A 25280-nucleotide genomic window follows, 5' to 3' on the forward strand; every position below is an offset into this window, starting at 1 on the left:
GGAGGGGGCGAGGGAGGACGGGAGGGAGAGAGGGGCGAGGGAGGAGTAGTTGGATCTTGGGATCGAGCTGGCGGTCCGCCGCGAGGCGAGCTACCGCCTGTCCCAGCCCCTGCCTCTCGGCGCCCCCTCGATGCTCTTAGCTGAGTGTCCCGCGGGGTCCGAAGCGTTTGCTTTGGAAAAAATTAGAGTGTTCAAAGCAGGCCCGGTCGCCTGAACACCGCAGCTAGGAATAATGGTAGATCTCCAGGAGCAGGGTTTGGAATCGGTATCGCAGTGAGTGGGAGAGTAGGTTTTGGGGGGTTCACCTGCTGGAAGCGGATGTCCAGGTCGAAGGTGATGGGTTCCCTGGGGTTACAGACAGGGGGGATGGCGTACTCCTGGTTGGGGTTGGACGTGCAGGGGACCAGCTTCACTGTGTAGGTACCCGAGTAGTCCCGCACCTGGGGGAGGAGCCAAAACAGGGGTGAGTAATCACCCAATGACCACCTTTCAGGAAGACAGAAGAACCATGAACACCTGCTATAGCTGCTTCCTGCTACAGGAGCAAAGAGGAAGATGTATTACATGCAGGAATGCATTTATTTTTTGCTGATGTTCTGGCCCAGAGGAACTTGTACAGATTCCACACCATCTGTTCATACGGGTGGATATTCCACTAAAGCAATTCATGTTCAACAGCCTGGCAGGCTACAACGTCTGTGCCCCGACTAGAATGAAACCTGCAATCTCTCAGTTGCAAGTCAAGTAACCTTCCCATCACGCTGCGCTGACACCGACAGGCTTTCTTCACAAATAAAATGTGCTGCTCAGATTACACTGAGGACGGCTTACGGCCTTAGTTAAAGTCACAAACACACATGGTGTTAGTGTATAAATAATTACACAACAGATGTCAGTCACAATTGTAAACATATTATTGATACACAAGCTCCCACATGGTTGCAGCAGGGTTAACGTACAGCAGTCGAAGGGTCATGTACATAGGCAGGTGAGGAAGATGAGGTACGGGTGTACTTACGGCAAAGTCGGAGATGAAGGTCCACTGCTGCAGGGGCTGGTTGTACGTAGGCTCGGTCCTCACCAAGGTCAGGTTGAAGGTCAGGCCGGGGTGGTCAGCACACATGATCATGGAGGCCAATGGGGAGGCTGGAAGCAAACCGGGCAAAATAACATTCATCTGGAGGATCACAGAAACTATGTATAATATGCACATTATGACTAAAATGGGATTTTGTAGCGTTATGGCAACATCATTAATACTTGATGAGTTCTCGCTGAGAATGCACATTGGCACTCCCACTGACCCTGCAAATCACATTAACTTGTGTTCAAAACACAACACTAATACAAAAAAAAAAAACTGCTGTGACTATAGAAGATGGAGCTGTTTGTGACTGCATCATTTCAGGACACCAGATTCCAGAATCCATCTCAGAACTCTACCCAACTGCTACAATAAAAGGTCTGGTTCTAGAATCGGGTCTCTAGTATTGACAGGTCGCCGTGGGAACCCACCGGAGTGTGATGTCACAAAGAGACCCCGGAAACGGGCCTCCGTGCGGAAGTTGACCACCAGGCGGCCGTGCTCGTTGATGCGCATGCTGGTGGGGTACAGGGCACCTGCAGGTCATTAGGGAAACAGTTAGCGTCAGGACTCGCTCACTCACCCGCTCCCTCTCCTCTCACTCTCCCTCCCACTCTCTCTCCTCTTCTCTCCTCATCCCTCTCTCCCCCCCATCCCCCCCATCCCCCCCACCCCTTACCTTGTAGTTCCGCTTGTGGGGGGCTGCTTATGCCCTCCTTCCACAAGATGGCGGTGTCGTACACGAAGGTGAGCCGCAGCTCGGACTGCAGGTCGAAATGCTGCCAGCCGCCCGTCCCCACGGGGGAGTGGAACACGTATGACACGTGCAGGGGGACCCGCAGCGTCACGTACGATTGGACCAGGTTCAGCACCTGTCAGCCAATGAGGAGAAGCAGGTCATTAGTCCAGTACTACTCCCTTAACGGACAGTAATGCATGTAAAACCTTCAACTTTGGTCTTGAACATTTATTCCATTAGTCATAGAAAGTATATGTATAGCAATGCAATAAGTCTGTGATGCTGTTGTAGTAGTATTTCACACAAAATGGCTAAATGTGTGGTCCTCATTAATTACTAATCTGAAAAGTTAGTCAGTGTTCTTTTTTTTTTTTCTTCTTTCTTTCTAAATTTCTCTGAATTAACCACTTGCCTAAGGGCATCTGGGCAGATGCTCACAATGCCATTCTTGCACTAAAACAGCTGAATCTCCACTAGAGGTCACTGTTCATCCATAGCCCTTTCATTGCAACCCACACCCCCCCCCCCCCCCCAAAACAATGCTGTCAATTTGCAGCCAAGGTACACAGATACACTCTGCAGTCCATCATTTAAAAAAAAAACATATATATATATATATATATATATAGAAGGTCTTTCTGCATAATCTCTGTATGAGTCAGACAAAACATGTCAATTTTCATTTAACTTATGGAACAAACACTTAATCAGGACCACAGAGCTTGAACAAAAAAAAAAAAAATCCCCTCCATATAATGACGTGGCACTGGTACAGCAGAGAGAGAGAAAAAGACTCCCTGTGTACTTAAGTGCCCCCGACTGCAATGGAGCAGTCTGCCTCGAACCCCCGTCCGGCCCTCAATCGCCCTGGGGGTTTTTTTAGAGGTGCGTTTTAGGCTGAAGCGGGGTGTGGGCACAGTAAAAAAATAAGTAAAATAAAAAGCACGAGGCAGGGGCTCCCTGGAATGTGGTTTCCAGCCGCAGATCTCCGCGGGGAGCGCCGCGCCCGCCGCGCGTTCCTTTGTGCGGCTCGCTGAGTCGGGCAGGAAGTTCAGCGGACAGGAAGTCGGCCGGAGCCTAATTTACGCTGTGAAGAAAGAGCCAGCCGTGCGGCTGGACGCGGACGTAAAAAAAAAAAAAAAAAACATTCGCGCGCTCCGAGCTGCCGTACTTCTGCGCTCGCCGGATACCCGCGTGCTCGGCCGCACCGAGGAGAGACGGCAGGAAACGTGATGAAAGGTAAAATAAATAAATAAAAACAGCTGGCTGGCTGCTTCTCCGAAGACAAAAGAAGAATTAAGAGACAGAGAAGGCGGCGTGCGAAGCCCAATCTGTCAGCCTCTCCGCTGAATCTGCCATTTCCAATTCAGCAGGACTGCCTTCTTCCTCCGAAGCGGGTGTCACAAGTCCGCGTGGACATGTGAGGTATTAATTAGCCTCAACAGCCCCGATTCTCAAAATGAATACGGGGGGCCGTGGGGGACTCCTAGGCTTGCCTGACAGCTGTTTTTTTATTAACTTGGTTGCTGTTGTTCCGCGCGCATTTTTAACGAGAGCCACTCAGCATGCACAGCAGCAGCGACAAAGATAATAAAACACACGGCTTGAAAAAGAGCCGTTAACTACGACCACGCATTAAAAATGAGTTCCTGTGAGCACAGACCTCCCCATATGAGGAGGTGCTAGAAGGTGATTAAAAGGAGTGAGGACATCGCAGGGAGTCACGCTGAGGCTAATAAGCAGTTAACCGGTGCCGTGCTGTCTGAACAAACGAGCGTACGGAAGAAAGGGGCGCTCAATAAAAAATTTAAAAAAGAAGTGCCGGAGAGGAAGGATGGACACAAAGAGGAAGAGTGGACGAGAGGGAGAGCCTATGGTGTGAGCCGCGAAGGGCTAACAACCTCATTTCCCCCCGGCTGGAGGGCAGCACAGGTCCCACTTCCTGTACGGAAGGATCAGTGGAGATCAGGTGCAGGCTCTATTTTGGTTCTTTCACACATTCTCTAGAGCAGGGCTGCCAAGCCCTGTTCCTGCAGACCTGCCGTCCTGCAGGCTTTCACTCCAGCCCTAACAAAGCGCACCTCACTCAGCGGCTAGAGATCTCCTTGAGCTGCTAATTAGTACAGTCAGGTGTTGCCAAATCAGGGTTGATATGAAAACCTACAGGATAGGAACATTACCAGGAACAGCATTAGGCAGCCCTGATTTAGAATAATTAGATGGGCAAGGCCTGTGCTCTCATCCCCTTCCCCCCCAATCTTTTCTGCTCCAGTAGGAAACAGGAGTTTATTGTGCGGTAATACAGTGCAGCAGTGGCTCTCAAACTTGGTCCCGGGCCCCCCTGTGTATGCTGGTGTTTGTTCCACCCGCAACTGCATTCCAAGAATTTTAACAAGCAGTTCATTTTTACTTAATTAGACATTTGTCCTGTTTTGAGGGATTATTTACACTATTAAGCCACATTATGTCAGAAATTGTGATATATTCCATGAAGAACAAAAGACCCATATTCATATTGTGCTTACTGTGCTATATTGGAAGTCATTATATAAGTGTGGCCATCTGGCCTCTGAAACGAACCATTTAGTAGATAATGAAGTATTCAAAGACAACGCAAATGATAGCGATCAAACCTGCATTGTTTTAAGAAGCTTAAGGAAAAAATCATGAAAGAACTTGAACACGAGTGCTCGACAACCTTATTTAAGCAGAAATTAGCTGTAGCAACAACAGCAGTCCCCAGGACCCAAACCACTACAGGACGGGACATCCATTGCACAGTATTGCTCTTGACCACGCCCCTTCATAAATATTAATAAGATGCATTCATATGCATGTTTATATTTTGACCGCAGCAGTTCAACCACCGTCTGTATGAATGAATGAATAATGGAGATGGGTGAGTATAGAGCTTGTGGTCCTACCACATCCTGGACTGGACTGAGTGTTTAGGGTGGTGGGGTATCAGGAGGGGTGGGGGTACATTCTTTTTGGGTTTCCGGGGGGGGGCCCTACCTGTCCGTCGGTGCCGATGGTGCCCCCGCAGTCGGTGAGCAGCTCGGACATGTCGTAGTAGCTGACGAACTCCCACAGGCAGGCCTCCAGGTTGAGGTTCCGGTAGAAGCGCAGGGTGTTGCCCCCCCTGAGGGGGGCGCTGTACTGGTAGGGCGAGGTCTCGCCGATCAGCTCGGGGTTCTTGGTGGCGTCGGTCAGGAAGCCGTGGCGGGTGGTCACCTCGTCGTGGTCCAGCAGGTTGGAGCAGCGGTGGTTCCCCACCCGCGTCCCGTCCGGGCTCAGCGTCAGCTCGAAATTTGAGAGGGGCCGCGTGGAGATCACCGGCAACATACCTGGGGGGGGAGGGGAGGAGAGGGGATACCCAAAAGTTCAGGTTCTCAGAATCCTCTAAATCAGGGCTGCCCAACTCTGCTCCTGGAGATCAACCGTCCTGTAGGTGTACAAAGCACACCTCACTCAACAGCTACAGTGGAGATCTCACTGAGCTGCTAATTAGTCAGGTGTGCCAAATTTACGGTAGAAATGAGAACCTACAGGACAGCAGATCTCCGGGAACAGGGTTGGGAAGCCCTGCTCAAAATTCAAGTGTAACAGTGTTATGTTGTATTAACTGCTTTTCTACTTTTTTTACAAACTGTTCAAAGTTTGATGCTGAATATTACGTGAAAACTGATTTAAAAGTTCTTCTAAGGACAATGATTGGAAATTAGTATTAGATGCAAATATTTTGGTATAAAGCATCAGATTATTGTTTCTCATTATTGTATGTGGGAGTAAGCGTGAGATGCAGAGTCAAGAACTTTGAGAGCTTAGGATAATAGGATTCTACCTCACATTTTCATCAAAAATTAGCTATTAACATTTAACGCTCTTTGTCCTGTCATTTTGCTTTAAAGCGGATTAAATGTGGGGGAAATGGGTTTTCAAACAAAGTACAACAAACACAGAAGCAGAGCAAAATAACACAGTGGTGCAGATCGTAAAACTGGGCTTTGGGATAACGAGTGAAGACGTGTCCATTGCAGATGTTGCTCTCCCTCCTCCCATGATGGAAACCCCTGGGGGTGGGGGGATGGGGTGGGGGGTGGGGGGGGATTGGGTTGGGGTGGTTGAGTTTCCTCACCTCCATATGGGGCATGGTGACGGTCAGCTTGATGAGGTTGGCGGGGGGTGAGGAGGGAGATGGGTTAGGGGGGGTTAGGGTTAGGGTTGGGGGGGGGGTTGGGGTTAGGGTTGGAGGGGGGCGTTTCCTCACCGTCCATGTGGGGCATGGTGACGGTCAGCTTGATGAGGTTGGGTTAGGGTTAGGGTTAGGGCTGGGGGGGGGGGGGTGTTTCCTCACCGTCCATGTGAGGCATGGTTAGGGTTGGGTTAGGGTTAGGGTTGGGGGGGGGGGGTGTTTCCTCACTGTCCATATGGGGCATGGTGACGGTCAGCTTGATGAGGTTGGGTTAGGGTTAGGGTTAGGGTTGGAGGGGGGCGTTTCCTCACCGTCCATATGGGGCATGGTGACTGTCAGCTTGATGAGGTTGGCGTGGTCCGGGTCATCGGCACCCGTGTAGCGCAGCTTGGCGGAGAAGGGCTCGGCGCCCACCGTGCCCACCTTACGCGGCTGGCACATGCCTGTGGGCACACGATGGGGACGCAGTGAGAAATCCCGCCCCACCACACAGGGGGAAAACCCAAAAGTCAAAAAACTAAGTCCAAGCAGCTAAACCACACACAGAATGCAATGGAGATGGACCAGACGACTTATGGGAAAAACAGTCCCTATCACACACTTCCTGCTTCTTCACAAAGAGGCGAGATAAACCATAAACATCATGTTCCCTAAGGGTGGGTACTCAAGTGTCCTGGATAAAATACTTTATCTGAACTAGATTCAAGTTAGATTCCTGGAGAAGACTGACAATTTTATGAGAAACACCTGTTTTCGCCAATATCTGGAGTAAAATTCTTCCACATGACTGTACGTTCTGGCCAGATTTATTTGAGAATTCTCAGGGATCAGCAGGAATGTGCTGAAATTTTACCAGCACATCAAGCCATAGTATTATTAGCTATTTATTTCACCTAATCAGGTCTGGGTCCCTCTAATACCCTATTCGTTGGTACAGAGAGTATGTGCCCCCGGTCTCTCTAATAGCCTATTCTCTGACTCAGGCTGTAGGTACACAGTAACCATGGTGCCCTGGGGCTGCAGGGGGGGATTGTGGGAGCTCACCCTCCTCCACGCTGATGGAGGTGATGGGGCTGCTGAGCTCCAGGCCCTCCTCCCCGTCGGAGTTGACGGCCCGGGCGGCGCACTGGACCCGCGACCCCGCCTGGAAGTAGACCGAGTCCAGCGTGATGAGCTTGGAGGAGGTGAAGAAGGTGTCGAAGTCCACCTCGCGCATGGGGCTGGTGACGCCGTCCGGCCCCCTGGGGGCGCTGACGAGCCAGCGGTACCGGGTCAGCGTGTCGTTGATGTGCTCGCTGACGCAGATGGAGCCCGTTTTCTCGTAGTCCGAGTATTTCTGGTTACAGGCCTGGGGGGGGGGGATAAGTGTGAATAAGCTAACTGAGGTTCTACTGACAACACTAATTTATAACACACACACACACATGCTCACAGATGCGCGCACACACAGGCAAATTTACAAAGACCTACAAGCACACATGCACAGATATGTGCGCACACACACAGGCATGCACGCACACACACACACGCGCATTGACACACAAACACCCTGTACAGACACAAAGTCCGGCTATTGCCTACTTCAAGAACTGACAGCCTCTCGCGGGGGTTTGTAATTAAACTCACAATCGCGCTCTCCACATGTAACTATAGTAACCATGCATAAGGAGAAATCTATTTATACTGGCCTTTTAAAGCAGCTCTAACAGCAGCCATAGCACCATTACCTGCGCTGGTTTCCATTTAATCGGGGTGTGAACAACCAGGAAAGCTGCTCTCTATCCCACAGTGAAACGGCACTGACTATTCCGTCCCAAAACTAGAAGGGATCAGACCTTTGTGGCGGGGCCAGACCGGACCCTAACCCTGACCCCCAGACCCCCAAGCCCCCCCCTACCCTCCACCAACTCCATTGACAACCTGCTGACTACCCAACTGAAAATGACACTGAGTCGCACAAGCAAGCACCAAACCATCCTGGGGGAACATTTAAATGATATCACACGAACAAGAGCAAAGAGCCACAGGCTCCCCGAGATAGCATGCGATTCCAGGCCGGATCTGGGCCGATTCTGGCCCCACGTCAGCACAGCCGGGCCGGACAGTGTGTAGATCTGGCCCAGCGTCGCTCGCTTTCTGGGTCTGAATGTAAAACACGCTAAAACAGCCCCCCGTCCCGTAGCGACGCGAGCGGGAGTTTTTTTACCGTGACGCAGACCACGGGGTACCCGGCGGGGGGGCGGAGGCCCTCCTTGACCCGGGCCGCCGCGTCGTCGTAGTGGAGCAGAGACACCACCTGGGGCACGGAGGGGAAGGTGACGTCGGCCATGCTGTTGGTCTCCTCGATGTACACGATGGCCTTGCTCATCTGTTAGCGGGGAAAAGTTACAAAGGTCACAAAGATCGAATCACATTTATCTGAGTAACGTAGGGCTGCTCAACCCTGTTCCCGGAGATCTACTGTACCGTCCTGTAGGTGTTCATTTCAACCCTAATTTGGCACACCTGACTCTACCAATTAGCAGCTCAAGGAGATCTCTAGCTTTTGAATGAGGTGTGCTTTGTTAGGGTTGGAGTGAAGACCTACAGGACGGTAGATCTCCAGGAACAGGGTTGAGCAGCCCTGATATAGTGCATTTGTCACAATACACTTTACAGCGTACTGGGCTCTGGCCTAAACCCCCACAAGAGCAAGCCCAGGGTGTGAGTTTTAATGACTAACATGGCGAATCAGTCAGAGTTCACGTTAACAAATTAACAGCCACTAGGGGGCAGCCCTGAGACGGCAGCTGGGATGGTGGGTATTACGAAGGATCAATTAATGAATGTCAAATATCCACACAGGAATTGTCCGCTTTAACAAAATGACAAAAAATGCAATATTCATACAGTATTCCACGAAAGGACTGCCCATCTCTAATTATCCTGATAGGCACCAGAGTTAATTCGCACAGACGAAGCACAGCCAGGATAATCCTGGCCCGAAAATCACAAGCTAAAGCTGCTTTTATAAGAGACCACAGCTGTCAGCTGTATTTTAATTGACTACACCGCTCATTTAAAGCACCTTCAGACTTTCACTGTAAAATGAAAAGCAGCAGTAGTAGTAGCAGTAGTAGCACTAATAGTAGTAGTAGCAGTCATAGGTGTTGAACACAGTGTAGATGTTGAAACAGTGAGGTGTAGAACACAGTGCAGGTGCTGAACACAGTGAGGTGTTGGACACAGTGAAGGATGAACACAGTAAAGGTGTTGGACACAGTGAAGGTGTTGGACACAGTGAAGGTGCTGAACACAGTGCAGGTGCTGAACACAGTGAAGGTGCTGAACACAGTGCAGGTGTTGGACACAGTGAAGGTGTTGGACACAGTGAAGGTGCTGAACACAGTAAAGGTGTTGGACACAGTGAAGGTGCTGAACACAGTGCAGGTGCTGAACACAGTAAAGGTGCTGAACACAGTGCAGGTGTTGGACACAGTGGAGGATGAACACAGTAAAAGTGTGGACACAGTGCAGCTGCTGAACACAGTAAAGGTGCTGAACACAGTGAGGTGTGGACACAGTGCAGGTGCTGAACACAGTGCAGGTGTGTACACAGTGCAGGTGTGTGCCTCCCACCTGCGTCTCTGCCACCATGTTCTCGTCAGGCTTCAGGTGAACAGTGAAGGCCTCCCTCATCTCCCTCACGCCGTCGTACAGAACCTCCACCTCCACGCGGTGCTCCCTCTCCCCCGCCTGGAACACGATGTCTGCGGACACACGCTCGCCCTTCTCAGTGACCTTCCCCTCTAAGCTCTTCACAAATGTGTGTGTGATTGCGTGATCACAGCGAGATGGCCCCTCTGCTCAGAGTCACTGAAGCCAGATAGTAACTCTAATTACGATAACTGGAAGTGTTACGTTAAAAGGGCAATTATTTAGCCCTTAATTGGTGCCTTTTGTTCAGACAGTAGCAACAGTGTGTGAGTGTGTGTGCCTGTGTGTGTGTGTGTGTCTAAGTGTGTTGTGAGCTGAACCACAACAAAAACTGCCCGTTCATTACAAGGTTTGCAAACACAGATTCATTGGACACCCTAAGCACAGTTAGCCAATGACAGACGGGCGGTGTGTGATGTAATCGGGCCTCACCCTCGGACACGGGGTGGTAGTCCTCCCCGGAGGTGGCGGAGCCGTCCTTGGTGTGCACCCGGACCACCGACACCTGGGAGGCGTCGCCCACGCGGAGCACCGGGATCATCACCGTGGAAACCTGCCCGCTCTCCTTCGGCTCGCTCACGCTGAACTTGGTCTCGCCAAATTTGATTATGGGCTCTGGGGGGGAGGGGTGGGGGGACAGGAGAAAGAGTTTAGCTTCTGGGCTTGAGGCTGGGGGAGCTGCTGGAGGCACTTGTATCAACCCTTTGAAGAGAAGGCTTTTTCAAAATTCTAATTCAGTGTTCCAGAACTCTATTGCTTTCAATTACCAGATGTTATGGTGACATCAGCATCGGAATGTTCAAGAAGATTCTAATCTCATATACGATCTCACACCTTAAGGGGTTTAAAGAAGAGTTTAGTGTGGGAGGGGCACTCACAGTAGACCCAGTGACGGGGGAGAACTAAGGGGGGTTACGTTCAAGAGGAATTTGTGAAATTTGGAAAATTAGGGAAAGGGGAGACATTTTGAAACTGAAGACGGGGGGTCACAGCCGACCTCAGGGTGTTTGGGAAGTGGGGGCTGAGGGCTGGGGGGGGGGGGCAACTGATGGGATTAAATTACAGTGAATTTGGATTGGAATAGGGGGGCATGGGTAGCAGGGTTAAATTTAGTTGCTAGGGTTTAGAGTGCTGGTGGTTACATCAAAGTTATTAGGGATATCAGGTTCAGTTGGGGTGCTGGGGATTGGACTAGAATAGAGAAAGGGAGGGAGGAGGTTGACACACACTACAGTAAGTCTATACCAGTTGGATGGGTGGGGATTTGTGACAGGAGACAGAGAGAAAGCCAGACTGATGTCAGACTCATAATCACAGAACAGGCCAGGGAAGAGAAGGGAATCTGGCACACCCCACTGTGAGTTCGTACGGCCAGCGGAGATTAGAAACCGGAGAGAAAGAGATAACAGCCAACACGGCACGTCAACACTTTTTCCCGATCGCCCCTTACTGTCCGCGTCGTCCTTTATCCTGACGACCGTCTCGCTCAGCGCCCCGACGGACGCCCCGAAAGGGGAGGCGCTTTTGGGGCTCCCCAGCACCAGCCGCAGCTCCTCGTCTTCCTCGTGGACCGTGTCGTCGGTCAGAACCACCGCGCACGGCTTCTCCACCTCCCCTGGGCGAGGAGAGAGCCAGAGTCAGGCGTCCAGTTCCCCGCACAGGACAGCATTCCCGTCACAGGGCATAACAAGTGTTTATGTGGTAGGCAGGTTCAGCCAGAGAGCTCAAGCAGGCACAAAAAATTCAACAGAGAGTATATTAAAAACAGTTGATTGACTTATGGACTGCAATGTATTTATGTTATAATTACATATGTATGCGTCATCTGTCTCTATAAACATATCTCAGTCTGACCACCAGGGGGCTCCACCTGCTCAGCGCCGTACCTGGCAGGAAGGTGATGACGGAGGCGTCGGTGTTGGGCCGCTCCTCGAAGTCGTCGGCGACCTGGGCGGAGCCCTGGCGGGTGTAGCAGCGCACGGTGGACCGGTAGCTGACGTCGCCGCTGCGGAAGACCGCGACCGAGACCCGGCCCTCGTGCTCCTTCGCCACGTACGCCGCCTCCCGGAACTGGACCTTCGGCACTGGCCGCGCACGCCAATCAATCAGTGAACAAGCCAATCAATTTAATCAACCAATCAACCAGCTGCACAATGATTTAAATCAATCAACCAACAATTCCACAGATCCATCAATCGCCAAACCATCAATCAACCAATTGAACAGTCAATCAATTTAATCAATCTATCAAACAGCCAAACAAGTAGTCAATCATTCAATCAATCAACAAACCAATTGAACAATGATTACATCAATCAACCAACAAATCCATCGATCGATCAAACAGTCAAACAATTTATCAATTGAACAATAAATAAATGATTCAACCACCAAGAGAAGGAAAGCACACGCTTGTCTGCACACTCCTAATTGGAGATAAAAAATTTTCCATTCCAAGTATTGAGAAGAGCACTGTATGTACATAAATAAAATGCATTATTGTTTATTCTTAATGAAGACAAGAACCGAGAATCAAGCGCGATGCTATTTATGTCCGTAGGTTAACCTAAGAGGTGATTTATGCCAACAGCTACACAAGCTATGCTGGTTGAGAAGAAGAAAATCAATTACAGTTGAAGAATGTGCCTAGACCTGTATAGAGACCTCCGTCTCTCTCAGCGAATGTGTTTGTGATTAGATCTCTCTCTCGATCTCAGCTGAACGTATCGGCTCTGAGATCTCTGTCCCTCTCTCCCCGTTTCAGACCAAAGCAATCAAACTCACAGTCGGAGACGGAGTCGTTGATGTAGACGGTGGCCCTGCCCGGCTCTCCCAGGACGCCGTTGACGGGCATGCGGAGGACCAGCTCGAACCTCTCCGTCCCCTCCAGCACGGGCTGGCCCAGGTCGTCCAGGATGGTCACGCGGAAGGTCTGCATGTTCACCCCGGGGGCGAAGTCCAGGTTTCGGCTGATCCCCACGTAGTCCAGGCCGGCTACGATCGAACGACAAACGGCAAAAGACTTCAAAACCAAAAACCGTGGCGAACCTGGGCTGTTTTCCGGGGGCTTCGCAGAGGTCGTGCTTACCCAGCGAAGTCTGTTAGAGTACCTCGCACTTTATGACCAAAGACCAATGAGCAGTACTCAAGGTAGGATCGGAAAAAAAACTTCTCTGGAGAATTACTTGGCTCACCTAGACGGCGCTGAATTCTCGGGAGCTTGTAAAGGGGATTACGGGTTCAATGTGCTGCCCTTTCCGGTACCTTTGATGCCACAAAGAGTTTACCGGCTGGTTTTCAAACGGCCCTGGGAGTTTGATAGCATATATCCCAGCATCCTTCACTTTTTACACCTCCGCTCTCACAGCTCAGCGAATCACGACAGGCCTGGTGGAGCTAAGATAACCAACAAGGGAGAGTAAAGAGGCATAAAAAAAGCAAGAGGGGGATCAGCACCTCAGAAGGCTAGTGATATGTGGAATAATGTGTGGAATGGGAGGGGGTGTGTGTGTGTGGATTGGGGTTGTTGGTGGGTTTAAGGAGACAGACCCCTCACATATGAAAGTGTGTATGTGACTGTTAAGCTGTACATTCCACAGAATCAGCTCATTGAAAATAACTCGACCACCCTCTCCCTCCCCCTTTCCCTAACTCTGCACCCCACCACACACCCTCCAGCAGTTCACCTCATAATTTACCCACCCACCCCCCCCAAACCCCCATCCCCATCCCAATGGGGCCAGGCAGGCCTCCGCAGTGTTCGCATTCCTTAATTCTAGCCGCCATCTTTCCTAACCCCAAACGCCCTCCAGCCTGCGGAGCCTTAGAACTCTCAGAATTCCGGAGCTTTCCCACCCTTTCTGTGTGAATGAAACAGCCGTCACACACACAAGGCCCCGTGCGACCCTACTCTACACGCACACTCGCTGCCTCACCCGGAAGCTCGTAAAGTGCGTGAGGACTTCACCACGCTCGTTTTTACACACGGGGGTCCCTTCGCATCGCACGGCGAACGCGCCTGCTGACGTTCTGAATGAAGACGCAAAGATCTTTATTCACTCGTAGAGGTAAGATCCTCAATACCACCTGACAGCGCCTGACAGCAGCCACTTATCATAACAAATGGAAGCTGTCAGCTTCAATACGGCGTCCGTGACGAAGACAAGAAGAGGAAAGATGACTGAATATTCTTTCGCTCCACAAACCCTGATATTTATATGTGTGGGGCCATTTCTTGTGAAATAATCTGTTTAAAGCTGTCCATCTTGAATTTGGCAAATGTGTCTGTATTCATTACAACGCACTATTAAACTGTGTAACTACATGAACAGCAGTCTGTTAACTGTAGAACTTTTCTCATGCAGGGTCACATGACCTGTTCTTGTGGTGCAGTTGGGTCACACAGAACCCAGACTGCTTTACAGCAAAGATCTCAGTTCCTCAGGACATTCAACACCTGCAGTATTGGCTGTTTTCACTGTGTTTCACTTTTTAACCGCTTAATTTAAGCCTCTGATTGGCTAAAGAGTTCACACACCTGTTTACCGAGGCCTAAGTTAACTGGTGATAGAAGGGAAAAACCCAAAAGACCTGCAGAAGCTTTGGCCGGTCAGGACAGCAGTTTGACACGCCCCTGTCGTCGAGCGGTACGCGCAGGACCCGGGCGGGCGGGGCGGGGCTCACCTTCGGCGGAAACGGGGTCAGTTTTGCGGGAGCGCACGGTGACCGTGGCCGTTTTGGAGAGGTCCGTCCCGGTCCTCCACACCCGCACCTCCACGAAGCTGTCGCTCTCGTCCACGCGGTACTCCATCTCCCCGAAGTAGAAGACGGGCGCTGGGGAAAAAAATCACACGGCAGACGTGAGACGGGTCATTACAGAGCGCACCTTCCTCATTAAAGTCTTCCTCGTTCTCTCGGCAGCAATGGAGACCCTAAACAGGACTACCTGCGAAAACCGGAGAGAAAATTCTCGACAAGTCTCAAAGTTTTAAAATAGAACAAGCATCCTTCCCAAAACAGGTGGCAGTGAACGCTTTGCATGCGCTGTACTTGTGATGCTCAGATGATCGAAACAAGTGTCTGAGAGGAAACGTGTAACCGGGTTTGTTTTCCTTTAAATTATAATGACAGTGTGGCCCTCCACAGCTGACACGTGAAGTCAAGACTGATCGTTAGGAGTGTTTGCCCCGCTTGTTCTAACGAGTTCCCCAGTGCTGAACTTCAGCTGTCAATCGGAAGTGCCTGTGAACACCGCACAGCACTGTCAGTGTTAAATTTACTATGAAAAAGTCTGTGTGTGTCTAGAGGTGACAGAATGCACTGTCAGAATAAAAATCTACCAGAGTTTATTTTTCATTTTACCCAGAGCACGTTGCCATGCAAATAAAATGCACAAAAGGGTTTCAAAGGGCTAACAGACAGACAAGCGCACTTCACAAGCAGCTGGAAGTAAACACAGTGTGTGTGTGTGTGTGTGTGTGTGTGTGTGTGTGTGTGCGCTATATTTGTCCTGCTTTCACTGTTGTTCAGATCATCTAAACAAATACCAGGTTCACATAAGTGGAGTTACATAACCTTGTTGACTTAAAAAAATAAATAATAATAAAGTTGCGGTGGCGGGGTGTAGCAGCTCCCCGGTGGGACCGGCGCAGGTCGTTCGCTTGCTGGAGTCTCCCTTTCCAGACGCCGCCGCCACACTCGCTCTGCCTTCCACCCGCGGCTCTAACTCCCGGAGTACCCAGCGTCTCGTCGGGCGGATCGCAGGCACCGCGATCTCGGGGGGACGGCGAAGTGCCGACAGTGTACCCCCCCCCCCCCCCCCGGGAGATTTGAGCCACACCGTCAGTCACGCTCGGTGCAGCGACAGCCGGAACACCCCGGAACGTGCCGGAACACAGGCGGGCCACTTATTGTTCTAAGGGTGGTATAGCGGTGTTATTGTTCTAAGGGTATAGCCGTAAGATCACGCGGTCCTTGGTGGCGCTGCACCGCGCCGGTGCTTATTTCGGTAACAGATGTGCTTTTCCATCCGGCGACGGCAATGCCGCACGCTCACCGTCTAGGTGTCTGGGTCTGGGTCTGAGACTAAATATCCGAATAGCAGGTGGCACCGACAGAGGTGTAAATCACTCATACCTGGTCTCCTTCAACTTGGGGAAGGACAGATCGCTAATTACTATTTATTATCATTCAATAGTGACAGTACATCAATCATTCACCAGAGTGCTTAAACACTTTAACTCTTTTAATGCTGGTGAAATTTAAAAAATTTCTGAACATTCTCAACAAAAATTCTCAACTCCTTCAATGAAATAATCATTTTGTTGTATCAGTGAAAATTATTATAATTATGATTATTATGATGTGCTATAGTACACACACACTCTGCCAGTGGCCCACTGTGACAGAGAGAGCTCTCACACACCTTCCAGCATTCAGGCCGTGCTCACAGTTACCCGCCCCAGGTGTGTGTAACAGCGTAGCGCTGAGGAGGAGACTGAAGCCGTTCACTCCGCTGACAGGTGACTCAGACAGAGACCGCGTAGCGTCGTCTCTCGCTTGCACGTTTCACGCCATTGTGCGCGGACTGGATGAGCTATTCCGAACTGCTTGTCTTTCCGCTGCATTCGCTGCATTCGTGCCGAAGCCAGGAAATCGATAATTTCGCTGTATAACTTACAAAAGATTTCTTGTGAATGGCGCAATTGCGCGAAAAAAAAGGGAATTGGAACAGTTAGGAACTATTTTCAGCGCGGAAATTGTCAGAGGGCTGTTAGTGTGGGAGCCGTAAACATTTTTTAGATCGCCGTGCACAATTTCTTTCTCTTACTTTTTCATTTACTTTCGATGACCTCAAGCTCCCCAATTTCGAAGATGTGAGATTAAGACTGGGATAAAAGCCTCTGAACAAGAATAAAAAAAAGTTTACTGAGGAAACAAGAGAACTTTTTTTTTTTTATATTTGTGGGGAAAATAATGAGAAGAATGAGTCTACTGTCTCACTGATGATCAAAGGTGCATATAATCATGCTTTACATACACTACAGGAGCCTGTGTCGCAAAGAACTGAGTTAGCTGGATAACTTCACGGAGTAAAACCCTCTTTTTACTTCAGTCCATGTTCCAGATTTGGGAGGGTTCCGGGTGCAGTCACCCAGCTAACTCAGTAATCCTGCTTCCTGAAATAGCCCCCAGATCTACTGAGTTCACCCTAAATTCCCAACAGGAAATTTTCTCATCTCGGACGCGTTCCCATGGCATTTTGATCATCGCAGGAAGTCCGCATTCATCAGAAATAAAAACAGTGGCATATTCTTTACTCAAGCATCAGCTTTCACAATTACGTCTTACAACGAAGGTTGGTCACATATCATTCTTTCATTTAAGGCTATCGTTTAAGCGGATTCGTTTCTGTCCAGATACTTCCTACGATACCTCCATTTGTCACAGCTGACATCAAGCTCCGTACCCATTCTATCCAAGGTTCAGGAATTGTCAGGAGCAGCGCTCGTTATAATTGCATATCGTGAAGGCCGACCAATCGCAGCTCTCAGACGCATCTTTGCATACTGGATGCCGCTGAAGGTACCTGTCAGTGAGCAGTGAGCTAAAGAATCCGTCCCCCCCCCCCACCCCCCCCACCCCCACCAGAAATCATGCACAGCCCTCTGGTTCAGCTCAGGGGCCCCCACAGGTGACCCCCAAATGTCCACGGCGACCGCCGGCGAGCCATTGGAGAGGAGCGCCTATCCCCCTATCAGATAAGGCTCGCTTGAAGAGCAGACGAAAAGCAGGCTTCAAAATGCCCCCCGGCCCGTTAGCTAAGAGATGAACACCCCCCCCCCCCCCCCCAAACCCTGTTGCCATGGAGGCAGCCAGCACAGGTACCACTTCACACCGGCTTTATTTAAACAAACCCCGTACCCTGTGACCTATCTCTAGCCCCTCCCACCATGCACCGGTGTGACCCCCGGTACCCTAGTTTCAGGAAACACTGTCTTTGAGTTCATGAGCGTGTCTGGTCTGAGGTTTCCCCCCGGTTCCCTGTCTATCGCCCCCCTGTATCCTGGAGACAGCCTGTCAGGAAGAGTTGATGACAGGAGCCCCTCCCCCCTCCCCCCCCCCCGGCTGGAACTTGTTTTGGCTTGTGCCCGGTGGTCCGTGGGTCAATCCAGCTCTGTCATTTTGACAGCTTCGCAAAAAGAAAAAAAACATCCGAGGAGCAGCCCTCGAGCACGAAAGCTTCGCAAACACACAGCCCTGCTTTCACATCTGATGAGCGTTTATATCAATGTGATATTATTTCTTACAAAAACCCCGTTCCTACCATCAACATTAATAAAAATCATTTAACGAACAGGATTTGGCCCACAGATCCCACACTGTTTTCTTAGTATCTCCCTAGTCGTAACCTTACAGTGGTGCATGAACCTGACCTGGCTGACACTCTGATACGAGATGAATCCAGCAAGTTCTCTGGCGGTGCATCATGAAATCCACTTACCGACCGGTCAGGGCCGGCTAAAACCGGCAAAAACCAGCTCACGCAAATCAGGTTGCACGATTATCAGGGCAGACCGATTTCAGAAAGCGTAACTTCCCAGTCCAGTGACTCTGGGGTTGAGGTTATTTTTTTTAGCATCTGAATTGCTATTCGGAAAGGCGGTGGAGGTCAGGCGGGCCACGTTAGCCAAACAGCCCTCTCCCCTCACCGCCCAGCTCCAGATTAAAATCAATACGACTGGCTCGGGAGCGCTCTGCGGTTCAGTTCCTCTTCCTCAGCCCACGGCCCACGGCTCTTTCCGGAAAACCTCACAAAACAAATAAGTCATAACCCCACCCCCTCCCTCCCCCCCCCCCACCAATGTCATTCACGGGACGGTAGAGCGAGTGAATCGTCCACAGGGACACAGGGTATAACCCCTGGAGGGACGGAGCTCTCCATAGGAAAAGCATCCTTTTTATTGAGGTGAGTTTGACAGTCTGTGATAGGTTCCCGGTGATGAGTTCCAGTTCCCTGCAGCGTATCAAAGCTCAGGTAATGGAGAGACGTGCAGATCGGCTCAAGGTTGATGCCCATTCTTTTCTTCTTTTTTTTCTTTTTTTGCCTCCGGAATAAGTAAATAAAACCGAAAGAGCAAAGCGACGCGCCCGCGAAACACATCCGCCAAGTTCCGCCGGCGATCCTCGCCGTTGGCAACCGTTGCCTGGCGGCGAGGCCCCTGGGTAAACGGAACCGCCCGTTAATTACCTTCAAAGTCACGGCAAAGAGATGACAAAGACAAAAATAAAAGTTCAAGGATGGATTCCACCGCAGGACAAAAATCCGTCTAGCGTAACGAGGCTTTTGTAAGCGGTCGTGTGGGCTGGCGTACTGCTCGCGACTTTGCTCGCTGGTCAGCGGGTAAGCAAAGCAGGAAGGGCCGCTGAGGACTCTGACGTTCCCTCAAACGGCCGAAATGTTCAGAGGGGGCATCGTAGATGAACACAATTTCAGTTCACTTCAGGAATGTGGATAGAACTGTATGAACATCTAATGGGCCTGTAGATACGCTCTTGTAATCACCATGCTCCTCTCCTAGCAGAACATTCTACTATAAACATCGTGATTTACAAATTAACTAACGAAATGCGTTCACTTCTAGGAATTTCAAAATGAATTCTAAATCAAGAATTGGAACATAACAGGTACGAACGGAAGAACTGCACTTTGTCCTCAAAAGCCACCTCTGTCACAGACAACCCAATTACACTGCATCTGAGCTCAAATAAACTGCAACTGTCCTGTTTTAAAATGTATTCAAAACATTTTCACATCCAGCGTTTACCTCTGTTTGTATACTCCTCGACATGTTCACATCCCATTTAATTATCACTAGAGTTGACCTCTACACCCTCAAATCCATTATGCCACTTGCAGTAGTGCCATGTCCTGAAACTCCCTCTTGTGTGTACTCTGGAACTTCGATGTAATGTTGTAGGCTTGAATAACAACCTTTGCTATCAGTTGTGACACGAGTAACTCGGTACTGTTGCTACCCTTTGACAAACTTTATTGCAGTGCTTTGTGTGAGTAGCTCTGGATAAGAGCAGCTGCTAATTGGCTAAGTGCATGCTTGTGAAATGGCCCCCGCTCCTGTGCTGGACTGTGTCTCCACCTGTCACTCATCGCTGTTTCCGTGGACTGGAATTTCAGCAGGACAGTAATGACAGGGCAGGGGTGCTCCAAGTACACTTTACCCCCCTGCATTTTACACCACCCCCACCCCAGTTTCCTGGGCTGACCCTGCCCCCCAACTCCCACCCCCAACACACACTGCCCCCCCGCTCCCCCTCCCCTGAGGGCTTCCTTTCCAGAGGGCGTGATGTGAAAGACTCTGATTCCGCCCACTATCGTTTCCTCGGCGACACCTGCAGCGGTTAGCCCAAGGGGGGGGGGGGGGGGGTTGAGGGCTTTGTTCCAGCTGTGCAGTGTCCCTCTGTCCCAGACAAGGCTCCTGTTTTTTTCCACTCATTTAAGGATGCCTGCTCTTGCTATTAAAGCTAGCAATGTGCAACCAACTGTGTAATGTATGCGTTGTTATATTTACACATGTATCTATGCGTGTTTTGTTTGCTGTCTGCTTGATCTGACATTTTTCCCCCTGATTTGACTAATCATTTTTCATGTACTCATTTACATGCGACCCTCTCAGAAGCGAGCTGGCGCCTCTCAAGGGGTTTCATCCTGTTAAATAACATTTCTAATTGGAATAATGAACTGAGGGCTCAGTTAAAAGTGTACAGAGGTTCACAGGAAGGCCCAGACAGACCTGTTGACAGATGTGTGTCAGTGGATACGTGCAGAATATGTAAACACAAACACACACACACACACACACGCACGCGGGGGCTGACAGCACATGAAAAGGCTGAGGTATTCCCGTGGACAGCTGTCTGTGTGTGTTTATGGGGAAGGATGATGACAGACAGCGACTGTGGACAATTCTATGAGCTCGGAGGAGGAAGGGGGTTTGTGCGTGTCTGTTTGTGTTTACGTGTTTATACATACATATCTGCGTACACATGGGTCTGCATATATGTGTGTATGTATGTGCGTGTGTGTGTATACTTGTGTGTTTGTGTGTGTTTTTGTATGTTCATGAGTGTGTATGCATGTTTTTGTGCATGTGTGTGCGCGCACATGTGTCTGTGTGTGTGTGTGTGTGTTTGTGTGTGTTTTTGTATGTTCATGAGTGTGTATGCATGTGTCTGTGCGTGTGTCTGTGTCTGCGTCTGTGTGTATAAAGACACAGCTGCGGATATCCCAGCTCTCCCTGCGGGGTCCCAGCAGGGGCCCCACACTGGCAGCGACAGCGGCCCCCCAGTGCATGAAGGGGTGGTGGTGGGTCTATTTCACACCTCCTCCTGCTGTGTTTGGTACAGAGCGACACACACCCCCGTCACACACACTGGCCCAGCAAACGCAGAATCGTACTCTCCGCATTCCCACTCTCAAAACGGCAATGAACACACGGTTCTGTCAGTTCACCGACTAAAAAAAGCCTTTTGATAGTGCTCTCTGCCCGTCTAATGGCTCTCCAGCCTCTGCATTAGACCCTCCGAGCGGGCGCGGCATGCCCACGTGGAGCCCCCCGGGGGTTTTGACGGGGTGCGCGCGGGGACGCCCAGACACCTGACCCAGGGCGCATTCACACGGCGCACCGCGCCGGCCTGACTGGGACCGTCCTCATAGCCGGTCCGGGAGAACTGACGGCACCACAGGCGTAAGTACCGCCGTCAGGACCGCTGGCCTCGCTCTCAGATGTCAGCCTCAGGTATAAACGTCTCCTTTTTTCGAAAACCCGCGGCACCGGACGCCAGCGAATTCAAACGGGCGGAAGTCATCTACGCGGGAGCGTGCTCCTGCAAGCCCCGACTGTGCGACTGGCAGTACCGAACCGCTGCCGCGGAGCACCTGTTTAATATCAAGGGGCGATTTCGGCACGGTACAGAAAAAGCGCCGTCCCGTCATCATCGACATCTTCGCGCTGCCGCGCTCGGGACGCTGGATGTTTTCAAAGCTGCCAGACGGCTCGTAACACGACCCCGTTACGCTCTGCTTGGTCCTCGCCGTTTTTAATTACATCAATAAATTTAAAAAAAAAACCGCTTTTACATCAAATTAATTTTCACCGTCAATTTTTACACGTCGTTGAAAAACGCGGTCGTAACTCACGAGCCGGATCGAGCGCGACGGCCGCATAGCCCTAAATCAGTCGCCCCGTTCCGCATGCGTGGCGGTTTCCGGCTCGCCATGACCGACGGACCCGCCCCCCCAGAACTGCGGGAGCCGCAGGATTCCGGCCGCGGAACGTGTCCGTCGCTAGCCGTCGGAAAACGAAACGCGCCGGGTGAGCTTCGGCTCCGCCGACGGTCTCGCGTGGCCCGTTTCTCACTCACGCTTCCTTTCCCCGCTACGGGGTGATTTACGACAAGCTTGTTTTCGCCGTTCCGCCGAACTCAAACAGGTCAGCGTCTGAACTCCGTAATTCGATCGCACCGAACTCAGAAACGCTGCGTTTCCTATCCGAGCGTGTGACAAAATCTAAATGGCCTTAATGGTTACAGGACCGTTCTTCATTTTTATGAGGCAGACAGCCTTCTCTCAAGAGTGCAATAAATGCACTGAAGATACTCACGTAAAAAATGTGCACACGCGTACACACACATGAAGACACATTCTTGCACAAAATGCATGCAACATGCGCATTCATCTACACAGATATAATTGGATAAACACATATGCACATGCATGCTCAAATGCAGATGCATGTGCACGCATATGCGTAGACACACACATACACAGTATAAATACAGCGCATACATGCACAAATATACACAGGCACAGCAACAGACAGTAAGCACTACCTGATATGAATACATCATTGTCTGTGAATGCAGTTGGAGGCCACTCATTACAGCACTGTGGATTGCTGAAGTGCCACTCTTAGGGCCCAATCCTTCCAGAACAGATGGAGGGTTCTAATTATTCTCTCAACAACCCAGGAAGCTCTACCCAAGTGCATGTTCGCAGCCAGACACTCCTCAGCCACCTCAAATCATAATGGTTTATATTATATGACATTATCCATCTGTACCCATTTACTTCTGGTCAGGGTTGAGGGAGGTGCTGGAGCCTGGAGCTGGAGCCTATCCCAGCATGCATTGGGCAAGAGGCAGGAATAAACCCTGGACAGTTTGCCAGTCCATCGCAGGGCACACACACACACACACACACACACACACCATTCACTCACACACACTCAAGGACAATTTACACTCTCTGATTCACCTAACGTGCATGTTTTTGGACTGTGGCACGCTGTATGTCTTTGGACTCCACACAGAAAGGCCCTCGCCAGGATTCAAACCAAGGACCATCTTGCTGAGGCAACAGTGCTACCCACTGCACCACCGTGAACTGCCAATCTGAATTGATAAAACCGTTGAGAATGGGCAGACCATGCTGGGCCAGCTCTCCTGTTAAAAAATAGCTAATATCAAAAGACGTGATTTACTATTTTTAAATTTGGGGGGAAAATAAGCCAAGTAATTCATACCTCTTTTGTGCCTTGGTTTTTAATAACCAACATTCACTAACTTCACCTCACAAATGAAGAGACGGAAGATACACTATGCGCAGACAAAGTGCCAAAAATAAAATAGTAATATAACAACCAGAGACTTCACATAAATGGCATCTGTTTCTGTCTTTATGCGTCGCGCTTTCTAATCACCGTGATAATGAAGCTCAAATTAACCAAGCGGCTACGTCTGACATATCTTTGCCTGGAAAAGCGCATCTTGCTGAAATCATCACCGCATATGATTTAACCAGGAATGAATGCGCAGGATTTTTTATTCTCCGCGATCAAGGGTTCAAAGCGCAATTCCAGGAAGGAAATAGTCGGTGCGCTATTAAAAGCTGGTCGGCTCAGCGAACCCAGCCGTGGGCAGGCAGGCAGCTGTTGCGGTTCCTGGTGGGGGAAACGCGGGGCTTCTGTGGGTCGGAGGTTAACACTCGCGCGCGCGCTCAGGTTCCACACCGGACGAAGCGAGCCGCAATAAGTTATCGCCCCAAACAAGCAACGCCTTCTCCGCGCGCTGGGTCGTATAAATCAGCATTCCCGGGTAATGCGCCGAGCTGACCTAAAGAGGTACAGCTTTCGGCGCATAATCCTTTTCGCCCGTTTCACTGAATAACGGCAGAGTCGGCGGAAAAGGCAATACTTCTGAACGATAATATCACAATTCTAAATATCTTCTTACTGAAAAATAATATTAAATAAATAAATAAATGAACAGGCTCTTGGGTTATTTAAACCCAAGCTCTTTACCTTTAATAAGTTGGGCTCTTAACTTCCTTTTCACTGATGAATGGATTGTGGAGGTAAAGCACGCGCGCTCAGCACATAAATATCAAACGATAATATCGCAATATAGCACGCTGCATATCCGGCCTGGGTCCTGATCCTTTTTAATCTCCGAGGCATTTAACTTGAAAGGCAGACACTGACCTGAGGTGACCTGGTTCAGGGTTTAAACGTGTTGACATTATCCAGGCAGCTCCAGGAGAGCAGAACACTGATCATATTTTACCCTTTGCATTTGCATATTTTTATTACTATTTTTTTTTTCTTTTTGCATCAGGTGCATAAATAAGCATTGTGGGATTATGACAAACTTGCTCCTAAAAAAAAACTAAAGGTGCTCTCTCCAATTTATACTACATTTGGTTCTGTGTTCTCTGTGTTTGAGCAACCTTTGGGACTAATCGAGCGGTCTCTAGATCGCACAAAAGATCGATCAGTCACAACACTCCCACGTTGAGATAAGGCTCTAAGCAATGGTGCACAAATGTTTGCATGCAGGAATAGTGTAGTCCCCTGACCGCTCTGACACATTCCTCTACACGGGGATGCTTTTCTGCAGGAGACTCAAAAATACACAGTGCCGCAGTAACAGTTCCATTTAAAAAAATAAATGAATGCTTCTCTCCCATGTTTAGTGGGTCCTGTGGCACACACCTCCTGGAAGGTGCTAATTGGACTGCAGCACCATTGAAATGAAGTTCCAGCGATTGTTCCCTAGCCATGTTAAATACATCATCTGTAAGTCATTTCGGTTTAAAAGCACAGTAATTGTAACTTTCTAGCTAACTGTAACTCTCTTCCGACATGCACTTAAAAGTCCCCGCTGCCAGTCATTCATTAAAGGACATCCACAACAGGACCCTGTTCAAAATGCACGGCAGCCAATTCACATGTAAAGGTTAATGGAACAAAAAAAAAAAAAAGCATTCGCATTACAATCTGGACCGTTCTAATTATCTTCATTCTGCAGGCAAAAACGGCATGCAGTCTATTTGTGTGAGATGCTTTAATTGCACCGATTCAGTGATAAGACCAGTACTTCTTTTTCGGCTTTGTCCTTTTAGTCTCTGCGCATAGCAGTGTTGCTGGAGATGAGGAGATATCAAGGGACACACCCTGGAGAGGACTAGTGAATGGTGAGGGGGGGCCGGA

The 25280-nt window shown here is 49.9% G+C and overlaps 1 pseudogene; it reads right to left on the reverse strand.

Moving 5' to 3' along the window:
* Positions 1-25280, reverse strand: part of LOC135264055 (FRAS1-related extracellular matrix protein 2-like) — a 75054-nt pseudogene that overhangs the window by 10170 nt on the left and 39604 nt on the right.

The sequence above is a fragment of the Anguilla rostrata genome, chromosome 9 (assembly GCF_018555375.3).
Source record: "Anguilla rostrata isolate EN2019 chromosome 9, ASM1855537v3, whole genome shotgun sequence".
NCBI lineage: Eukaryota > Metazoa > Chordata > Actinopteri > Anguilliformes > Anguillidae > Anguilla > Anguilla rostrata.